The sequence below is a fragment of the Schistocerca piceifrons genome, chromosome 2, assembly GCF_021461385.2.
Source record: "Schistocerca piceifrons isolate TAMUIC-IGC-003096 chromosome 2, iqSchPice1.1, whole genome shotgun sequence".
In the NCBI taxonomy this organism is placed as follows: Eukaryota; Metazoa; Arthropoda; class Insecta; order Orthoptera; family Acrididae; genus Schistocerca; species Schistocerca piceifrons.
In genome coordinates, this window is record NC_060139.1 from 1,088,153,001 (window position 1) to 1,088,172,929 (window position 19,929).

Below are 19,929 nucleotides of genomic sequence, written 5' to 3' on the forward strand. Positions count from 1 at the left end.
CTCAGGTACAGGGAAGGGAGGATTGTTGATCACCCAGCGCAAAAAGGTGGCAAACCTCCAACAATACGTGGGCGAACGTTCGAACACAATGTGGGCTTCCTGTAAATGGCACCAAAAATCAAGAGTGGATTGTCGGGCTAGGTGACAGCTTGACCTCGGAACCATGTGATCTGATGGTGCTCAGCTGAGGGGAGCATGGAGGTTGCACGGCAATATACATTGTATTAGTAATCTGACACCGTGGTCCGTAGTGCATCTAAGGTGGTTCTCCTCGGTTTCGTCGCAGGGTCAACTTGTGCAAAGAGGCTAAGCAGCCAGACCGATACTGTGATTTCTTTGGTTGTGGAGAAATTTGCCGTTGACAATGTGATACCAAATTCCCTGATTTCAGACGGAAGGAAACGTGTATGGAGAGTCTTGCACACCGTCATCCACTGGTTTCCAAAGAGAGCACTCAATCTGATAAAGTCAGCTTGCTTAACGGCTTGTGTGCTGGGTGTAAAAAAATGTGTCGCCAAGTATGATCTTCCTGGCATTAATGAGACATGAGATGAAAATCATCCACCAACGTGGTTAGAAGCTGAGAGTGGGGTGATTCAGATGGAGGACACAACTGCTGCACTTTGTGTGACCGACTGCTAAGGAAAACAACTCGAATTCGCAAAGTCGGAATAGTAACAAGGCACATCTTTTATGGAAGGGCGGCATCAACGTCTGACACCCTGAAGACGTCGTGAAGAAAACTTTGCCATGTTGCTGATCATGTTAGTACTGAGCGTTGCGGATCTAACTTCTTCAGAAGTGGTGGATGATTGTATCGATGTAGGATGGTGGCGGAAATTCTGGCCGAGGTGTCGGTTAGTTCTAGACGTAATTAGTCCATACCCCCATGTAGGGGACTGTGCTGTATCAATATGGTACTCTCTGAAGAGCTGAAGAGGAGGGAGGATCGTGTGATGGCTGTGTGGAGATTGTCCAATGGGGGAACGTTTACAGTTGTCATTGAGCAAAGATAACCGTCACGCAATTCTGTTAGTTGCTGTTACTGAAGTCTGACTTTGTGATGTATGATCCTGCCAGAGAGGATCAATGTTATCGTGGGTGTGAAGATCACCAGGCCCTGTGTGTTACTGACGGCAGTCCTTTTATCAGTGTGGTGGTCATTGTTTTCGAAAGTGTTCCTCCATAACAGGCAATGGCAAAGAGATACGATGTTCTGGCTGGAGCGCCGCCATAAGCACAATGAATGTATTGAGCGGCCATGGGGAGGTGTGACTCTTTCTACTGAGGGCTGGGGCACAAGAATGTAAGGCGGCGTCCTCGTTGTGAGTGACCAAAATGACTTCTGAGGGGTAGTGAGGAGGCGCATGGTGCTGGTCGAGATAGCCATGCAACGGTGTGAGAGTCGTCACCATTGTGATTTCGTTCGTGGTGGTTGGCGGTAGTATGCCCATAACAGGAGATTGCGCAACACATCACAGAAAGCATTCGGAACCTGCATAATGGTTCACTATCTCCGATCCGGAGGGAGGAGTGTACATAGCTCCAAAGTTCAGGGCATGTTCTGAACCGTACTCACTATTCGGCGACGTATTCGAAGACCGTCCCATAGGGTCGGAGGACTCTGATGACAGTGACCACAGGGCGTTCGAATGGTAGTTCGAAAACTGATCTTTCTGACACCATGACCAGTGTGGTCTATGGTGAAGTGTCCTACATTGCCATTAGAATGACAGAAGCATAACCCACATGATGTGTCCTGCGTGATCAACCACTTTGACATAGACAGTACTGCTGACTGTTGAAATATAGTCGGTCGATTGGCGGTATCTTTGCTGCACCACGCAGGGATCGTTCAACAATGAGTGCATTGGAACAGGAGGAACTGAGACAAAATATTAATTGCAATGACGCTTCATAAAAGCTGTTTACCTTGATGTGTCGTTAGATGCGATGTAACATGATTACAGCCACAGTGAACACAAATACCATGTAACTGTGCCTCAGCTCCCAAATTGCCCTCACAGGTTTACTCCCGCAGTACGTCTCCTACCTTCCTAACGTCGCTCTTGTTCACCAGAAGAGTCTTCTTCTCACATACTTTATCCAGTACCTATTGTACTTACGCTCTTCGCTCCACAATGAGCTCCAGCGGATTGGTGTCGAGCAGGGTGACCCTGGAGAGCACGGTTTTGCCACCCCATGGTTGGCTCTTGTTCTTTCTTCTCACCAACTCCATCACCTTAGGCGTGCTGCATGCTGGTGATACGAGCCACGTTAAGCACTTCGATTCGATTCTGTGGAGAACAGGGTAAGCTGTATGTGCCAAATAATTGTCACCAAAGAGATCAGAGAATTATCCACCCAGTATGGCCTAATCAGTAGATTTTCGCGTGCAACTAGTAATCTAACATTCCAAGCAGTGATGACCACAGGAGAGGAATATAAATCTTCCTCAAACAGCAGGATGTACATAGAGTTTACGCAGCCACCAACGCGAGTCGCGACATTCTCTTGGACTCAACATCCGCAAAGACATTCATCTTTTCTAACTGGTCACGGACCCTCTCTTGCGTTTATGTTTTACATGAACTAACGACAATTTAAATAACAACTGCAATTCCCAGTCTGCTTCTAGTCTGGTTTGGGGCACTATCTGATAGAGCTGGAGAGTATCTTGAGAGCATGATCTAAGTGTTGACGAAGCAATATAGCAGGCGATCGAACTGGCCGACCAGATCATTCAGCAGGCCGTGGTGGCCGAGCCGTTCTAAACGCTTCATTCTGGAACCACACAGCTGCTAAGGTCGCAGGTTCTGCCTCGGGCATGGATGTGTGTGATGTCCCTAGGTTAGTTAGGTTTACGGAGTCTAGGGGACTGATGACCTCAGATGTTAAGTGCCACAGTGCTTAGAGCCATTTGAACCATTTCTGATCTGGATACTTCAACCTGACTACATGCCTTATGGACAATGCGGTCAGTGCTCACCCTGAACGCTGATATCCTAACAGTGAGTCTGCCTTTGGCGGAAAGTGCGCCCAGTACTTGTTCCACTGTGGCACTCTCTGATAGGATAGCACCTGGAGCGTATCTTTCCACACAGTCCATACATCCTGCAGTACGTCACTCTCCAACATCTGGATGACCGCGTGCTACGAGTCGGTGGAAAAGTACAGCATCGTCAACGAGAACAATACATGCATCGGACTGGTCACCAGGGATGTTGATGTCTGCGCCGGTGACTATAACGGCCCACTGGCTCAGAATGGCGCAGTTTTTAGGATTGTCATGATGCCATGCAGTCTCTATGGCGCTCCCACCATCTTCACGAGGGTCTCTGCGTAGAAAGGGATTTCTGACAGGAAGGGTCAGAGGTGTCATAAGCTGCGGGGCCCTGGATTGCACCCACAAATCTCTGCAAAAGTTTCCCCTTAACATTTTTCTGCTACCTCCCGCACCCTTCCCCCCTCCCCTGGATTACTGTCGCAGGGTTATTATCAATACCCTCTCGTCCGTCTTTCATTAGATCGGCCACCTACCAGCGTTATAGCAGCGCTCCAGTTTCGCATGGGCCAGCTTCAAGCTATTCGTGCGCTACCAGAGAACTCGAACCTGTGCAGCACCACCTTTTTATCTTTTTCCAGAGGAAGATGGTTCAACGACCTCAGGTAGAACAATAGCGAGATCGGAGTAGTTATAACCTAAAGGGTGACAGATGGTTGCCTAAGAGCCTCACGTATGGTCGAACTGGTAGGGAAATATCCCTGTGGGTGTGGTCAGTGTCATAGAATGCAATTATGGCAGCGCATACATCGCTGTTTACTGTCCAAACGACAGTTTTTGGAAATACGCATTGGTTATGGTATGGGCAACATAAGCTCCAGTGCAGAAATTGCAGAATGATGCTGAGATAACGGTACAGGCATTGTCTGTAACTAACAGCCGGCTCGACCCAAAGATTACAAATACTGATTGTAGGCATTTTATCGTAATATGGGAAGCAACCAGCGAAACCACATTATGCGTACTGTCACACAAACGTATAGCGACTGTCGTCTTGCGAGTATGGCAATGCCTCCACGTAATCAACATACATTCTTTCCATGGGCTGATTAACTACTCCAGTTGTCAGGTATGCATAGCGAGTATTTGATGCTGTATTGCAACACATCATACACCCTGACACAAGATCTCTAATCTGCTTATCCATAGCCTTGCATGTGGAGTGTTCCCAAATTTTCGTTCTGTTCTTGAAGATTCCCAAATGACCAGCCAGATGATATTTCTGGAACTGTTTAAAACAAGAGGGACAGAGTTCCATGGGTAACATTTTTTTGTGACCACGGCTTCTCTGAGTGAAGCAATATAAAATATGCCCCTTTGTGTAATATGGCCTAGCAGTTTCCCCTTTATGTAAGTCTGCAGGCTTTCGTGGCCGTTGTCACTGAAGTTAAAATCTTATCGGTAATTAGGTAGCGTCATATTTCTTCTAAATGATCGACGTTTCGACCCCTCTGCTGGGATCTTCCTCAGGATCTTCTGGTGTCCACTACTGTTAGAACGCCATAGATCTGATTAGCTCTGCGCCAGGTTTCTGGTGTTTCCCGACGTGTTTAAAAAGTAGAGGACACCCAGTTAACATAGAGCAAAGTCGATAAACTGAGGATTTCAGTTTATCGGTTTCAGATGTCTTTTCGTCCACGAAATATACGACATTACAGTGTCTGTTTTGTTCGGAAGACTTCCTCCTCACACAAGTATCTAGTTTCAAGTGAGCAGGAGGCACGTGACGTGGAGCAGGCTGCCTCCTACTGGTAGAAGGACGGTTGTGACACACGCAAAAGCGATCAGTCGAAGATACATTCTTCCAGCCACTATTGTGGGTTATTTCGTTTTTCTGGGAGACGGCTCATCAAACTAGAACGTATGAAATATTAGTCCACTTTACGTAACAGATTTTCTGTCCGATCAGAGGATGGTCAACCTGTGAGAGCAGCCATGTCATATATCATGGCTGCTGCAATCATTGCAGAGCTTTTTATACTGCTATGACTACCAACCAGGTAGACACCAGGATGAAAGGCAAGTGCCAGCGTGCGGCCTAGAGCAAGATAGATCACCCTGTGGCACAACATGCAAGTGAACTCGAAAAGCTTGATTTCAATGGTTGCTTAACAATCTCGGCCATTTGGACCCACCTATGTTAACCTGCTGTCCCACACCTCCACCCAACAGTTCCTGCCCCCTTTGCCCTATCACCTCCTTCCTATTCTTATCCCAACACTCTTTTTCTATGCCGCCCTATGCCAACACACCAGACCATCTTCCCCACTCCTCTCGTTTTTCGCTTTCCGTTCCCCAGACCCTTCCCACTTCCCCGCCCCACAGCTTCCCGACGCTGCAACTGTTGGCAATCTAGATCCTTTACACTTTATCTTAGACCGCTGTTCTTTCTCTCCACCTGTACCCTGCTATCCCTAACCTTTCCCGCCCCTCCAGAATGCTGCTTCCATTCTATGTCCCAGGTGCATTCCAGTGTTAGCTGCCAGAGGTGCTCCGTGTGAGGTGTGGTTGCTTGTGTGAATGAATGTGTTCATTTCTTTCTTGGCTGCGAGCTAAATGTGTGACTGCCTCTTTGTTGTGTCTGATTGCAGCTCATTATGTCATCATTATGGTTAGTAGCGTTCTATTTGCCTTATATTGTTGATATTCCAGCCTGTAACTTCCATTATTTGGAAGATTTTCTTTACTTTAGTACAGATCCTTGCCGCAGGGTTGCTTGATAAGTCACAGCTGTTCTTAGCTATTGCAGCATCAACTGATGCACAGATTGGTAGACTGTTCTCTTGTAGCACAATCATTCACATATAAATGTACAAGTCCATCAGAAATCATCACGTTGGTCCTTGACTATGATGATGACTTCCTTAGATGAACTCACGTACAGTACAAGGGCACTGCTGTTGCTCGAATGTCTACCTTATATCATAGCGGTCTGCCATGAGCCCTTGCTAAAGTCTGTGACATCGATTCATGTTGCCGACTTTGAGGTGGCACTGTGATTTCTGGGCATTACCACAAAGTCACAGAATTACTTCACTTTCACCAAAATTAACCAGTACGTCAAGATAGTGACAAATACTTCTTTTTTTATTTTTGTTTTAGAAAAACTTCGTATAAAATTCTACAAAGGTTGGCGGTCCCACAGACAGCACAAACCAGACTGTGTTGTGTTTATAAAGATCCGAATCTGTGCCAAAAACCATGAATAGCGTTGATTGTTCAGCTGACGTAATCTGGTGCCATGCTTGGTTAAGGTCGGGAGAAATAAAAATTATGGCATTCTGTAACCAGGTAAGACACAAGTGCAGACAGACATTGGTGCTAGTATAGATATTTTCAGTTATTACACATTCATTGTGTTATGGCCAGTTTCATTCTTTGAACATCGCCCAGTTGCCAGTTTTAGCCAGTGTGTGTGAATTCTTAAGGGACCAAACTGCTGAGGTCTTCGGTCCCTAGACTTACACACTATTTATGCTAAAAATAACGCACACACCTAGGCCCGAGGGAGGACTAGAACATCCTGCGGCAAGGCCGCGCAGTCCGTGACATGGCGCCTCAAACCGCGCGACCACTCCGCGTGGCCGGATTTAGTTTTTTGCACTGTAATGCAAGGGCTACTTATTTTGCTTATAGTCAGGCAGACAGAAAGTAATCTATACAGCTAAATAATCAGTATCCAGCTGTATAAAAGAAATTTAATTTCCTTAACCAGTTTCAATCATTTCGTCTTGTTATTCAAAAGGTTATAATTAATGTATTACTTCCTCGCACCAGCAATATGATGCATGCAGCATACTGCTGTGTTCATGTAGCACTATTAACCTTCTGAAGGAAAGCACTAAGTGTCGGAAATCGGTTACTGAAATTAAATTTCCTTTATGCTGCTGGTTCCTCATTATTTCGATGTATACAAATACAGTTGTTGAAGATTGATAAAATACTACACACTATTTATGCTAAAAATAACGCACACACCCAGGCCCGAGGGAGGACTAGAACATCCTGCGGCAAGGCCGCGCAGTCCGTGACATGGCGCCTTAGTTTGTGCTTGTCAAGTAAACTTGCTAGCAAAGAGAAATATCTACAGCTGCTTTATGAAAGCCAAGACTCGTGCACCATACGTTGCTTCGGGTTTGCAAACATACCTACAATTTAAATTTCAAATATGGTAACAATGCCATATCTTACATCCAAATTATAAGCTAAGCTCGCAAATCTGTCATTGTGAGACCAAATAAACTAGTCTCTATTGCTTGTAAGTAATTAACTAGCTGAGGTTCTTGTTCTCCCATAAATATATTTTTATACTTTCCAGCTATTTTATCAATTCTGTAGTCAGTGTTTTCACTTATTGTTTTAACATATCTTTCCAGAGTATACTGCGCAACAGCATACTGACTTGAAGCATTCACATATCCATACTGACCAGAAATAACCTCATTGGCAGCATTGTACATTGCCTCAGTAGACCATGACTGCTTCTCGGTTTTAATTATACTATTCAACCACCTGAAATTAAAGAAACATAAATTAGGTACCTACTAAAAACGATCTCTCACTTCACACCAACGTGACGCCAAATGGGGTACTACCCGATTCCACCCCATTCGTCCGGCCCCAGGGCCACAGTTAAGGTTATGGAAGTAAAGTCACACGAGAAAGATATATAAACAAGCATTCATCAACAAGATCCTTCTTGTCAATTAAATAGACTTTTAACCGTGTACTAACAATAGTTGTTATGTAAACTTACGTGCATCTATACATTACCTTGATTACAAAATGATCAGAAATTACAATACAGGAGCAAAATATCACACAACGGAAACTTCACACATCAGCACTCAAGAAAACATGACAATCGTATGGCTGCCATAGTTCAAGAGCACAAGGTGAACTAGTTCACCTCCTAGACACCTAAAAACGTTGACCTTCATTGCGCCCCGGTATTCTGTTCTACGCCGGATTCCCCTCTTTGTTCATCGGTTACTTTCCTATCAGAATACGCTAGTACTGAAGAAACATCTTCTATGTCAGAATCTCGCATCATCACTTGTAGATAAAAGTTAAGCCCAAGTTCTCTCTCTCTCTCTCTCTCTCTCTCTCTCTCTCTCTCTCTCACACACACACACACACACACACAAAAACACACACACAGACAATCACTCATACATAAAACAGACACATGCATAACATTACAATAATGTTTAGCTTTTTAAGGATGGTAAAATCGACTATGTCTTGGCTTAAGCTAAACCTTAATGTGACTATCGTAAATATTTCTATGAGAAGTTTGAGATGTTGTAAATCTATTGAAATTCTTAATTTCAGTCTGTGTGCAATTGGCTTTAATCCAACTGAAACTGTAATGTGAAACAGCTATAACAAAGTTCCCATCACTGGGTGCATAGCCACATGTATGAAAGGTGGGATCTTTCATTCCTTGCTAGTGGTTCGCCTGAACTAATCTTTAAGCATATTTGTGGTATGGAAATTGGAAGAAAGGAGGATTTAGTTTGTGACAGCTGAGCTAATCTCAGAATACCAACAGCAGTTTTATATTATCCTGAATGCTGAGGGATGTAAGTATTGCTTATTCTCCACACAGTTTTGCGTTATCGTGGAAGCTAGTAGACCAAAGCATTAATATAAAATACTACCTTCAGTTTACAGAATTTTACTCCTCAACTTATACGGTATCGCATAATACCAGACTGCGAGAAATATACACTCCTGGAAATTGAAATAAGAACACCGTGAATTCATTGTCCCAGGAAGGGGAAACTTTATTGACACATTCCTGGGGTCAGATACATCACATGATCACACTGACAGAACCACAGGCACATAGACACAGGCAACAGAGCATGTACAATGTCGGCACTAGTACAGTGTATATCCACCTTTCGCAGCAATGCAGGCTGCTATTCTCCCATGGAGACGATCGTAGAGATGCTGGATGTAGTCCTGTGGAACGGCTTGCCATGCCATTTCCACCTGGCGCCTCAGTTGGACCAGCGTTCGTGCTGGACGTGCAGACCGCGTGAGACGACGCTTCATCCAGTCCCAAACATGCACAATGGGGGACAGATCCGGAGATCTTGCTGGCCAGGGTAGTTGACTTACACCTTCTAGAGCACGTTGGGTGGCACGGGATACATGCGGACGTGCATTATCCTGTTGGAACAGCAAGTTCCCTTGCCGGTCTAGGAATGGTAGAACGATGGGTTCGATGACGGTTTGGATGTACCGTGCACTATTCAGTGTCCCCTCGACGATCACCAGTGGTGTACGGCCAGTGTAGGAGATCGCTCCCCACACCATGATGCCGGGTGTTGGCCCTGTGTGCCTCGGTCGTGTGCAGTCCTGATTGTGGCGCTCACCTGCACGGCGCCAAACACGCATACGACCATCATTGGCACCAAGGCAGAAGCGACTCTCATCGCTGAAGACGACACGTCTCCATTCGTCCCTCCATTCACGCCTGTCGCGACACCACTGGAGGCGGGCTGCACGATGTTGGGGCGTGAGCGGAAGACGGCCTAACGGTGTGCGGGACCGTAGCCCAGCTTCATGGAGACGGTTGCGAATGGTCCTCGCCGATACCCCAGGAGCAACAGTGTCCCTAATTTGCTGGGAAGTGGCGGTGCGGTCCCCTACGGCACTGCGTAGGATCCTACGGTCTTGGCGTGCATCCGTGCGTCGCTGCGGTCCGGTCCCAGGTCGACGGGCACGTGCACCTTCCGCCGACCACTGGCGACAACATCGATGTACTGTGGAGACCTCACGCCCCACGTGTTGATCAATTCGGCGGTACGTCCACCCGGCCTCCCGCATGCCCACTATACACCCTCGCTCAAAGTCCGTCAATTGCACATACGGTTCACGTCCACGTTGTCGCGGCATGCTACCAGTGTTAAAGACTGCGATGGAGCTCCGTATGCCACGGCAAACTGGCTGACACTGACGGCGGCGGTGCACAAATGCTGCGCAGCTAGCGCCATTCGACGGCCAACACCGCGGTTCCTGGTGTGTCCGCTGTGCCGTGCGTGTGATCATTGCTTGTACAGCCCTCTCGCAGTGTCCGGAACAAGTATGGTGGGTCTGACACACCGGTGTCAATGTGTTCTTTTTTCCATTTCCAGGAGTGTAAAAAAAAACTAGCAAAAACTAGAAATCGATTAATAAAGGACATTAATATTGCAACTTTGACAGTTCTCTGCAATTTACTGGATACTTTGGTTAACCAGAATAGTTACTGACGTCATGTCTTACAGAATGCTGGAAAGTAGTAAACATCTGAACAACCGCTGTGATGAACCTAAGTGAATGTATCGAGTTTTATTATCGACTTTCGGTTAATTATCACATTTTTAATATACTTTGCTGTTATGTATATTGAGATACTTTCAATGGAATGTAATTAAAATGACAAATACATACTCTGTTATTTGCTGTTTTGAAAATGGCTGCCTAAAGATGGATGTCATTTCTCCCGCTGTGATATAATTGTTGTGGCAGAAGACGGTCCCTGGATGTGTGATGCAGCAAATCTTTCACGGTACCGGTACCAAACGAATATGGCAATATGGTGATGAGTCTTCAATAGAAACGTTGAAACATTTTAGTGAAAAATTCTCCATTAGACAGCTGTTTTGAAAACAATTTGAGGACTTATAACGTAATAAATCGCCTCAGGAAACATATATGGTTGACTCGAATGTATTATTATGTAAAATGTACACATATTTATTGACGGAAACAATGGTTGCCAACTTAGATTTTATTTAGGTGGCATCGTATCGGTGTGTTTAAATATTCACTTTCTAATTAAATCAGTGCTTGGCACTGACATTCTTGATTTGCACAATCAGTACTCTGTGGTGGCAAACCTGTTTCGTTAGTACAAAAGATCACTCACAACTCTCTCTTTTGTACTGTCCGCTATAGCTACAGTTCACAAGCTATACCTACCTCTTGACCAAAACACTACTCTATTATCTTCTGCATCCACAGTCACTTCTATAGTTCCGCGTTGTCCAACATTTTGGATGAAAACCCAGACAATTCTCGTTCTTCCCGTGCTCGATTTCTTCTTTCCCGAAGATTTTCTGCAATGACTCTCTCTTGATAAATCTTCTGTCTTCTGTTCTTGCCGGCTGCGGTGGCCGAGCGGTTCTAAGCGCTTCAGTCCGGAACCGCGCGACTCCTACGGTTGCTGGTTCGAATCCTGCCTCGGGCATGGATGTGTGTGATGTCCTTAGGTTAGTCAGGTTTAAGTAGTTCTGAGCTCAAGGGAGCTGATGACCTCATATGTTAAGTCCCATAGTGCTGAGATCCATTTGAACCACTTTCTTCTGTTCTTCTCTTGGCCTTGAATGCCTTGAATAACTGGTGTGTTCAAAATCTTATATTAATGTCGCAATTACTCATACCATAACAAGTCTCTGGGAACTTTTTAATTACTCTTACAGTGATCTTTCGAGAACTGCTTCCGTCTATCTTGTTTTTTATATATTCCCTATTTCGGGCTTAAAATTAGTCCGTTAACATTACACCGAATTTACATTTGCATTTAAATGAGAAATGTCAGAACATAGTTACAGATTACAATGCGTTCGTGTATACGAGAGGGATTCGAAAACTATCCGACTTTTATTTATAAATTCAGCCTTTACTCAGACGCAACTATTTTACACTAGTTACCTCCAAAGTAGTCCCCTTCAGACCACTTCGAGCGCTGCTACCACTGCTAGAAAACCTCTTTGCGCAGTTCATCCGTCGAATTCTGCATTATGTCTTATCTGTTCTGAAATCTGGTCTCTTTCATAGTCTTTTTCTGTTTAGAGGAAAGTATGACGTTACTCAGTGGTAGGTCAGATCTGTATTAATTGAGAACGTATCGCGGGTTCGTTATCGTAGTGAGCGTGCCAACTGCCCGCCACAAAAATTCCGGCTGTTAGCGTCTCACTGCTTCATGAAGGCCACGTAGAAAACCTCGTTGGCGTTGGATCCTTTTGAGGCCTCTTCTCTTGATGGACCACACCATCGGAGTCGAAAAGACGTTATGGCTTTTCCGTTGTTGTGAATCTGCCTCATTTCCTCCACCTCGGAGGTGATGTGTGCTTCCATTGTGATGATTGGAACTTCTTTCATGGGTCGTATTCACAGGAATAACTGTCAATGACCACTGTGATATGAAAGTTCGGATCCAGCATGTTCTGTGCAATCTCCGAATGAAGGTGCTCTTGCTCAGTTCTTAGCGACTTCAGCACAAACCCTCCAGAGGTCCAAATGGATCCAGTGATAACGTTAACTTCGTCTGCAAGTTCTCTGATCGTGATTCGTCTATCCTGCATTACGCGGGTTCTTACGTAATCAATGACAATCTCATTTGCGGATGTTAGGACCTGCCTGAATGTGCTCCACTCTTTACTAATAAGCAGCCACCATTATCAGTGTGGTATCCATTGCTTTTTCCCCAAACAGTTGTCGAATCTTGCGGATTGTTTAAAGTTCAGAATCGCCATCCTTAAAACAAAAGTTGATGCAATAATGCTGTTCCACTTTTTCTGACTTACTGCTCACAACACCAAATTCATTAGAATAAGATTTTCACTCTGCAACGGAGTGTGCGCTGATATGAAACTTCCTGGCTGATTAAAACTGTTTCATATCAGCGCAGACTCCGCTGCAGAGTGAAAATCTCATACTGGAAACATCCCGCAGGCTGTGGCTTGTTCTGCGAGGTTCGCAGGAGAGCTTCTGTAAAGTTTGGAAGGTTGGAGACGAGATACTGGCAGAAGTAAAGCTGTAAAGGCGTGGCGTGAGTCGTGCTTGGGTAGCTCAGATGATAGAGCACTTGCCCGCGAAAGGCAGAGGTCCCGAGTTCGAGTCTCGGTCCGGCACACAGTTTCAATCTGCCAGGAAGTTTTACAAAATTCATCGAATACCACGTACAAGTGTTTACTTCCCAACGGCTAGCCAGCGACTATCTCTTTTCGCAGTCGTGAAAAAGATCGGACATGCGCACTACGTCTGCGTACAATCATAAGGAGCACGGACGCTCTGCTGCCATAGTGGGTTTCAATAATAAGTCGTATAGATGCCCATGAAAAGGATCTGTGAAATAAAAATTATATTAAATTAATGTTGATTCATCGGCCAAGACTGAAAGGATGCTGTTTTAATTTACTACGAAGAAAATCTTTGTCGCTGCGGGGCGGCTGTGGCAGTCTGGCCTCGATTGCAGCGTTCGTTTCAATACCGTTGTGTGAGGAAACCTGATCTCATTCATTGTACAAGTTCTTTGTAGCAGCGAGCGTGAAGTGCAGATTTTGGAACAACAAATGATCAAATTCGTCCATCAGCATCGTTCGGTGTTCCAAGCACGAGCAAATCCCGTACTGCTACGCATTGACGTCACCCGGTGAAGTTGTAATTTCGGCGTGGACGTATAATATGAAAACGCGCGGTTTGTGCGCTGAGGGATGCCCCTGCCGAAAGCGAACATCGGCGCGGCGGTGTCGCCAAGCTTGCGGCCCTGCGGCACAAAGCGATCCCCGCGGCTGATCGGCCACGCCAGGTATGTGGCTGGCGCCGCGCCGGCCTGCGTCACCCGCCGCGCTGGTATCCCGTCCGGAGGACCGCCTTTGACAGCTGAGGCACGACGGCCGCCCGGCCTGTAACGTCACGCGGGTACGAACGACGGCCGCCTGTGTAGCGTGCGGCCGGCTGCCGCGCGCGCTGCGTTCGTCCATGCACCCCCGAATTCCTGTGGACCCAAATAGCAGCCTACTGCTACATTGGTAGCCGCTCTCGCGTACAAACACAGACTGATTGATCATGTTCCATTCCGGGGGAACCCAGGACAGGGGGAAGGTCAGCATCGGTTTTAACGACATTTGTGTTTTTTATTGCATTACATATCTAGCTTTGTAGTGACAGTGCAGCTGTCGTCACAGCCTTGTAAGTAGTTATATGGACTGAACGTAATTGTAACGAGACATATTCCAATCTAATTCAGACATGTGAGACCTTAACTTTTCCCGGCGAATTGAATGTTCAAATAACTTACGGGTTTGCTGCCGGGTGACGTCGTCGACCACCGCCGATATTTCGACAGGAGCACACCCTGCCATTCTCAAGGCACAACTAGAAGGAGGAAGCAATGTACAACGGAATTTAATACCTCGGTTCACAGAGGAGAAACAAGGAAGATTCGTTGCAGCTAATTGAGGTTAAGTTTGGTGCCGAGTTAACAAATTTCTTTCGACTTGCTGTTACTTTTTATTCAGTGATCAGTACTACGAACAGACTGATGGAGTTGCAATGGGAAGCCCGTTGTCACCTGTTGTGACTAATTTGTTTATGGAAGACTTTGAGGAACGTGCATTTAAGTCAGCGACCTTGAAACCTGCGTGTTTTTTCAGATATGTAGACGATACTTTTGTTGCTTGGCCTCATGGTAGTGAGAATTTAAACCGGTTTTTGGAACACCTGAATTAAGTTCACTCGAACATTCAGTTCACTATGGAGGTGGAGAAGAATGGACGCCTTCCCTTCCTTGATGTGTTGGTCAGAAGGAAGACTGTTGGTACGTTGGGACATTCTGTTTACAGGAAGCCTACTCACTCTGACTGGTATATGCGAGGTGAAGGAGTACTTCGTACCTTGGTTCACAGGGTCCACGTTATCTCAGACCCTGAAAGTTTGGCAGCTGAGCTATCACATGTCGAAGTCACCTTTCGTCAGAGTGGTTATAGTGAGAGGCAGATCAAACGTGCGTTGCGCCTATCAGCCTTCTGTGCAACGGGTGAGTGACGACATGCAACGAAGTGACACCTAAGTCCACGGCCTTTTTGCCTTACTCAAGAAGCATTTCCAACAGGACTGGCGGTATTTTGCGGAAATATGATGTGAAATGTGTTTTCGATCACAGTTTAAGGCCCTGTTGGCGTCCGTAAAAGGTGATCTTGGTTTGCGTAAGGCTGGTGTCTATCGTATTCCTTGCAGTTGTGGCATGTCATATATTAGTCAGACAATGAGGACTGTGGAAGACCGGTGTATTGAAGATAAGCGTCACACACGCTTACAACAGCCGAGCAAATCCGCTATAGCAGAACATTGCCTTGACACCGGTCATCCTATGGAATACAACAACACGGAGATTCTGGCCTGCACGTCCAGCTGTTGGGATAGTGTTATTAAGGAAGCTGTTGAAATAAAACTATCAAGCAACCTTATAAACAGAGTTGGTGGATTTTGTTTAAATTCTGCTTGGAATCCGGCTCTGACTCTCATAAAAAACACATAGGGACAGAATTAGTGCTACCTCATTTGCTGATTAATAGTCACTATCGATATTTCTGATGTTGGTTATCTTTTTGTTGTGGGTTGACTGTGCGGTCACGTGTTTAAAAAAAATGTGTGTGAAATCTAATGGGACTTAACTGCTAAGGTCATCAGTCCCTAAGCTTACACACTACTTAACCTAAATTATCCTAAGGACAAACACACACACCCATGCCCGAGGAAGGGCTCGAAACTCCGCCGGGACCAGCCGCACAGTCCATGACTGCAACGCCTTAGACCGCTCTGCTAATCCCGCGCGGCGTTACTTGTTCTGAGTGTGGTATCTTCCTTGTTTCTCTTCTGTGAACCGAGGTATTAAATTCGTTTGAACATTTCTTCCTTCCTTGCAGTTGTGCCTTGAGAATGGCAGAGTGATATCCTTTCGAAATATCGGGTGTGGTGGACGACGTCATCCGGCAGCAAACCCGTAAGTTACTTGAACATTCAATTCGCCGAGAAAAGTTAAAGTCTCACATTGTTTACCTCTACGGGGAGGAGATGTATCGTTGCTTGCGGTGGTTGGGTAAACTTCGCAGCAGTAGAGTAAGGTTGCAATGTGCATCATCGTTTTTATTGAAGTATCTAAATCATTGTGTGGTTACATCGTTTGTTAAGGTTGTGCATCATGTTAATTCTCCTGCCGCCAATCGCATCAAGCAACGTGCTGGTTTAGCCCTTGTTCGTGAAAGGATCCACTATACTCGCCGTCAATTAGATTTTGTATCTAAGGAAATATTTCAGCTTCACTTAATGATGGCGTCTAATGTCTCTGAATTTTCTTGGGATTGGGTGGACGGTGCCTCTTGGTCGCAGTCTGACCGGGAATTTCAATCTGTACCTGCTCGTCATTCGGCGAAGTTTGAACGTTTCTTTGGCTCAGTGTTCAATTCTAATTTTAATTCTCGACGTTCTGTCATCTATCTTACGGAGAAAACGTTTGACGACGCAGCTTTGTCTGTGCTGTGGAATGGTTTGAACGTTAATTCAGACATGTATAACCATTGGAAATGCTCGTACATGCCTGAGTTAGAATGGTATATGTGTCATTACCATTACGTCCAGTCTACATCACTAGTTGTAACGCACTGATGATAGCTGTCCTATCACTACAGTGAGGGGACGAAAGTCTTGGGATGGCGATATGCACTTATTCAGATGGTGATAGTATCGTGTCAGCGCATTGGCAGAGTCGTGATTCATGCGAGAACGTTTCCGACGTCATTATGGCCCCAATAAGGGAATTAGCAGACTTTGGACGTGGAATGGTAGTTGGAGCCAGACGCAAGGGAAACTCCATTTTTTAAATTGTTATAGAATTCGACATTTCGAGGCTCTCAGTGTATAGAGTGTGCCGAGAATACTAAATTCGTAGCATTACCTGTGGCCAACGGGTTTAACGGATGAGAGCAGCGGCGTTTGCATAGCGTTACCAGTGCTAACATGCAACCAACACAGCGTGAAGTAGCGCAGAAATCAATGTGGGACATACGACGAACGTATCCTCTAGTACAGCGCTGCCAAATTTGGTGTTAATGGGCTGTGGGGAGCACATGACCAATGTTAGTGGCTTTGCTAACAGCGCGACATCGCCTATAACGCATCTCCTGCTCTCGTGGTCATATCGGTTGGACCGTAGACGATTCTAAAACCGTGGCCTTCTTAGACGAGTCCCGATTTCAGCTGGTAAGAGCTCATGGCACGGTTCGAATGTGGTGCAGACCCCACGGATCCATGGACACAAGTTGTCAACAAGTCACTGTGCAAGCTGGTGATGGCTGCGTAATTGAGTGGGCTGTGTTTACGTGGGACGGACTGGGTCCTCTAGTCGAACTGAACTGTTATGTTCGGTTATGTTCGGCTACTTAGAGACCGTTTGGAGCCACTTACGGACTTCATGTTCCCAAACAACGATGGAATTTTTGTGGATGAAAATGTGCCGTGACACCGGGCCACAAGTGTTCGCGGCTGGTATGAAGAACACTGTACATTTCGAACAAATGATTTGGGCGCCCACTTTGCCCGACATGAATCTCATCGAACATTTAAGGGACCTAATCCAGGGGTCAGTTCGTGCACAAAATCCTGCACCGGCAGCATTTTCGTCATTATGTGTGTCAGTAAAGGCAGCATGGCTGACTATTTCTGCGGGAACTTGCATCTAATTGTTGAGTCAACGCCACGTCGAGTTTCAGCACTGCGTCACACCAAAGAAAGTCCGAATCGATGCTAAGAGGTAGGACTAGAGACCTCAAGTTTCTTGCAGATCCAGTCGAAGCTGAACAGTGCTATTTAGATACCCTAGAGCAAGGAAATTATGGGGATGTTGACTGGCACTCTGTTCCATGAGCATTTTCGTACGCATGTCATTTTTGTACCGACCCTTTCGTACGCATTTCACTTGCAGGCCTCTGACACTGTGTTGGTACATTTAAATCTGGAGGGTGACACGGATGGAGATGGGACGGAACACAACGTCTCACGTAAAAATACTTTATTCCGTACTCCGCTGCAGTGCTTGGCTGGCCGAGACGTACTTCGCTACGGAGCCTCCAGGCTACCTGACGTAACCGCTCTCAACGGCAGCTCGGAAGTGCCTGGGCGCAGAAAGGACCTGGAAAGAACAGTTCCGCACACTTAGAGTATTCCCAACGGCGAGCAGGTTATACTGGACAAGGTAACTTGCCGAGTTTGCAAGATGCCACTAGATGGCACTTGAAGTGGCGAAGTGAGTTATGGACCTCTTCAAATTTCAATATTGTTCTGATCTTCATCCAAAAGACAGGTATAGATCAGCTTTCAGCTTTAGGCTATACTGAGCAAGGCCCTCCATCTCCGCGTAACTACTGCAGCCTACAGCAGCTTCAGCTGCTTACTATCGTCAAGACTTGGTACCCCTCTACCGTTTCTCTCCCCATATTTGTTTCCATTACCAACATGAAGATTTCATAAGGCATCTGGATGAGTTCTGCTAACAAGTCCCTTCTTTTAGTCATCTGTGCTATAAATTTTGTCTCACTCAATTCGACCGAGTATTTCCACGCTAGTGATACGATCTACCTATCACATCCTCAGTGTTCTTCTGCAGCTCGAAGTGTCCCGATCCTCTGTTATCTTCTTGGGCCAACATTGGAATTCGTATCTGATGTTAACAATTTTTTTCTTTTTCAGTAACACTTTTACTGGAATTGCCAGTGTCTGTTTCGTATCGTCTCTATCTCGGCTTTGTCAGTGATTTGGCATCTTAAACAGAGAAATGTATTGACTATTTCTACTGTCTCAATTTCTAATCTAATTCCCTCAGCACTTGTTAATTACTTCAACTAAATTTCACTACCATTGTTTTAATTTTGTTGTTGCTCATTTGATAGCGAATTTTTAAGACCTCTCCGTTCCGTTCAACTACTCTTCCAGGTGCTTTGCTGTCTCTGACAGAATAACGATGCCATCCGTCTACTTCAATGTTTTATTTTCTTCTCCTTGAACTTTAATTCCCTTTCCAAATTTCTTCTTTGCTTATTTTATTCCTTGTGCAGTGTACAGACTGAATAACATTGGAGAGAGGCAGCGAACTTACATCAATCTGTTCTCAACCACATTCTCGGTTTCGCGTCCTTCAACTTTTATGACTATAATCTGCTATCCGTACAAGCGGAAGATAACTTTCCGCTCCCTGTATTTTATGCCTGCTACCTTCATAATATGAAGAGTTTGTTTCGGATAATATTTTCAAAAGTCTTATTAATTTATTAAGCGTATGTCAAGTACAAATCACGTATGAAAAATCTAAAAGTACATAACACACAAAACAGTTACAATATCACAAACAATTATCTAGGTTAGAAATATAATCGATTGCACTGTTAGTCGCATCCATGAAGTCCCTTGTTGGCCCAGGGTAGGCCCTCAGAGGGCATTCTACCACGATATGGTGAATTGTCTGCCTGTCAGCGCCGCAGTCGCACTGTGGTGATGGCACTATGCTCCATTTGTACAAGGAGTCCGCACAACGGCCGTGGCTCGTCCTGATCCTGTTAAGGGTAGACCAGATTTTGCGGGGCAAGTCAAAGCCCGGAGGTCAGTTAGATGATCCCAATAAGGTGTTAACCTGAGGCGGTGTCTTTTCCTCCCATTCCTCTCTCCAGCGGTCCTCAAGAATAAAAGCGTTCTTTACCAGATCTGTGGCACTTGCGAGAGGGGTGTGTTTGGATATCGATCTATTTTGCTCAATTCCATTACTCAGGGTGTGGATAGGAAGATCTGGGCTATTTTGGATTTTTCGACACTCCCTGACAAGTGCGTGTTCTCGGCGCAAATGTGGCGGCGGGATATGGCTCAATACAGGCAGCCATTGGACAGGAGTTGACCTGATCGTTCCAGAGATAATCCTCATCGTTTGGTTCAAGACTGCATCCACCTTCTTGATGTGAGCACTATTTAACCATATTGGGGAACAGTACTCTGCTGCAGAATAGACAAGTCCTAGTGCAGAGCTACGCAGAACGGAGGCA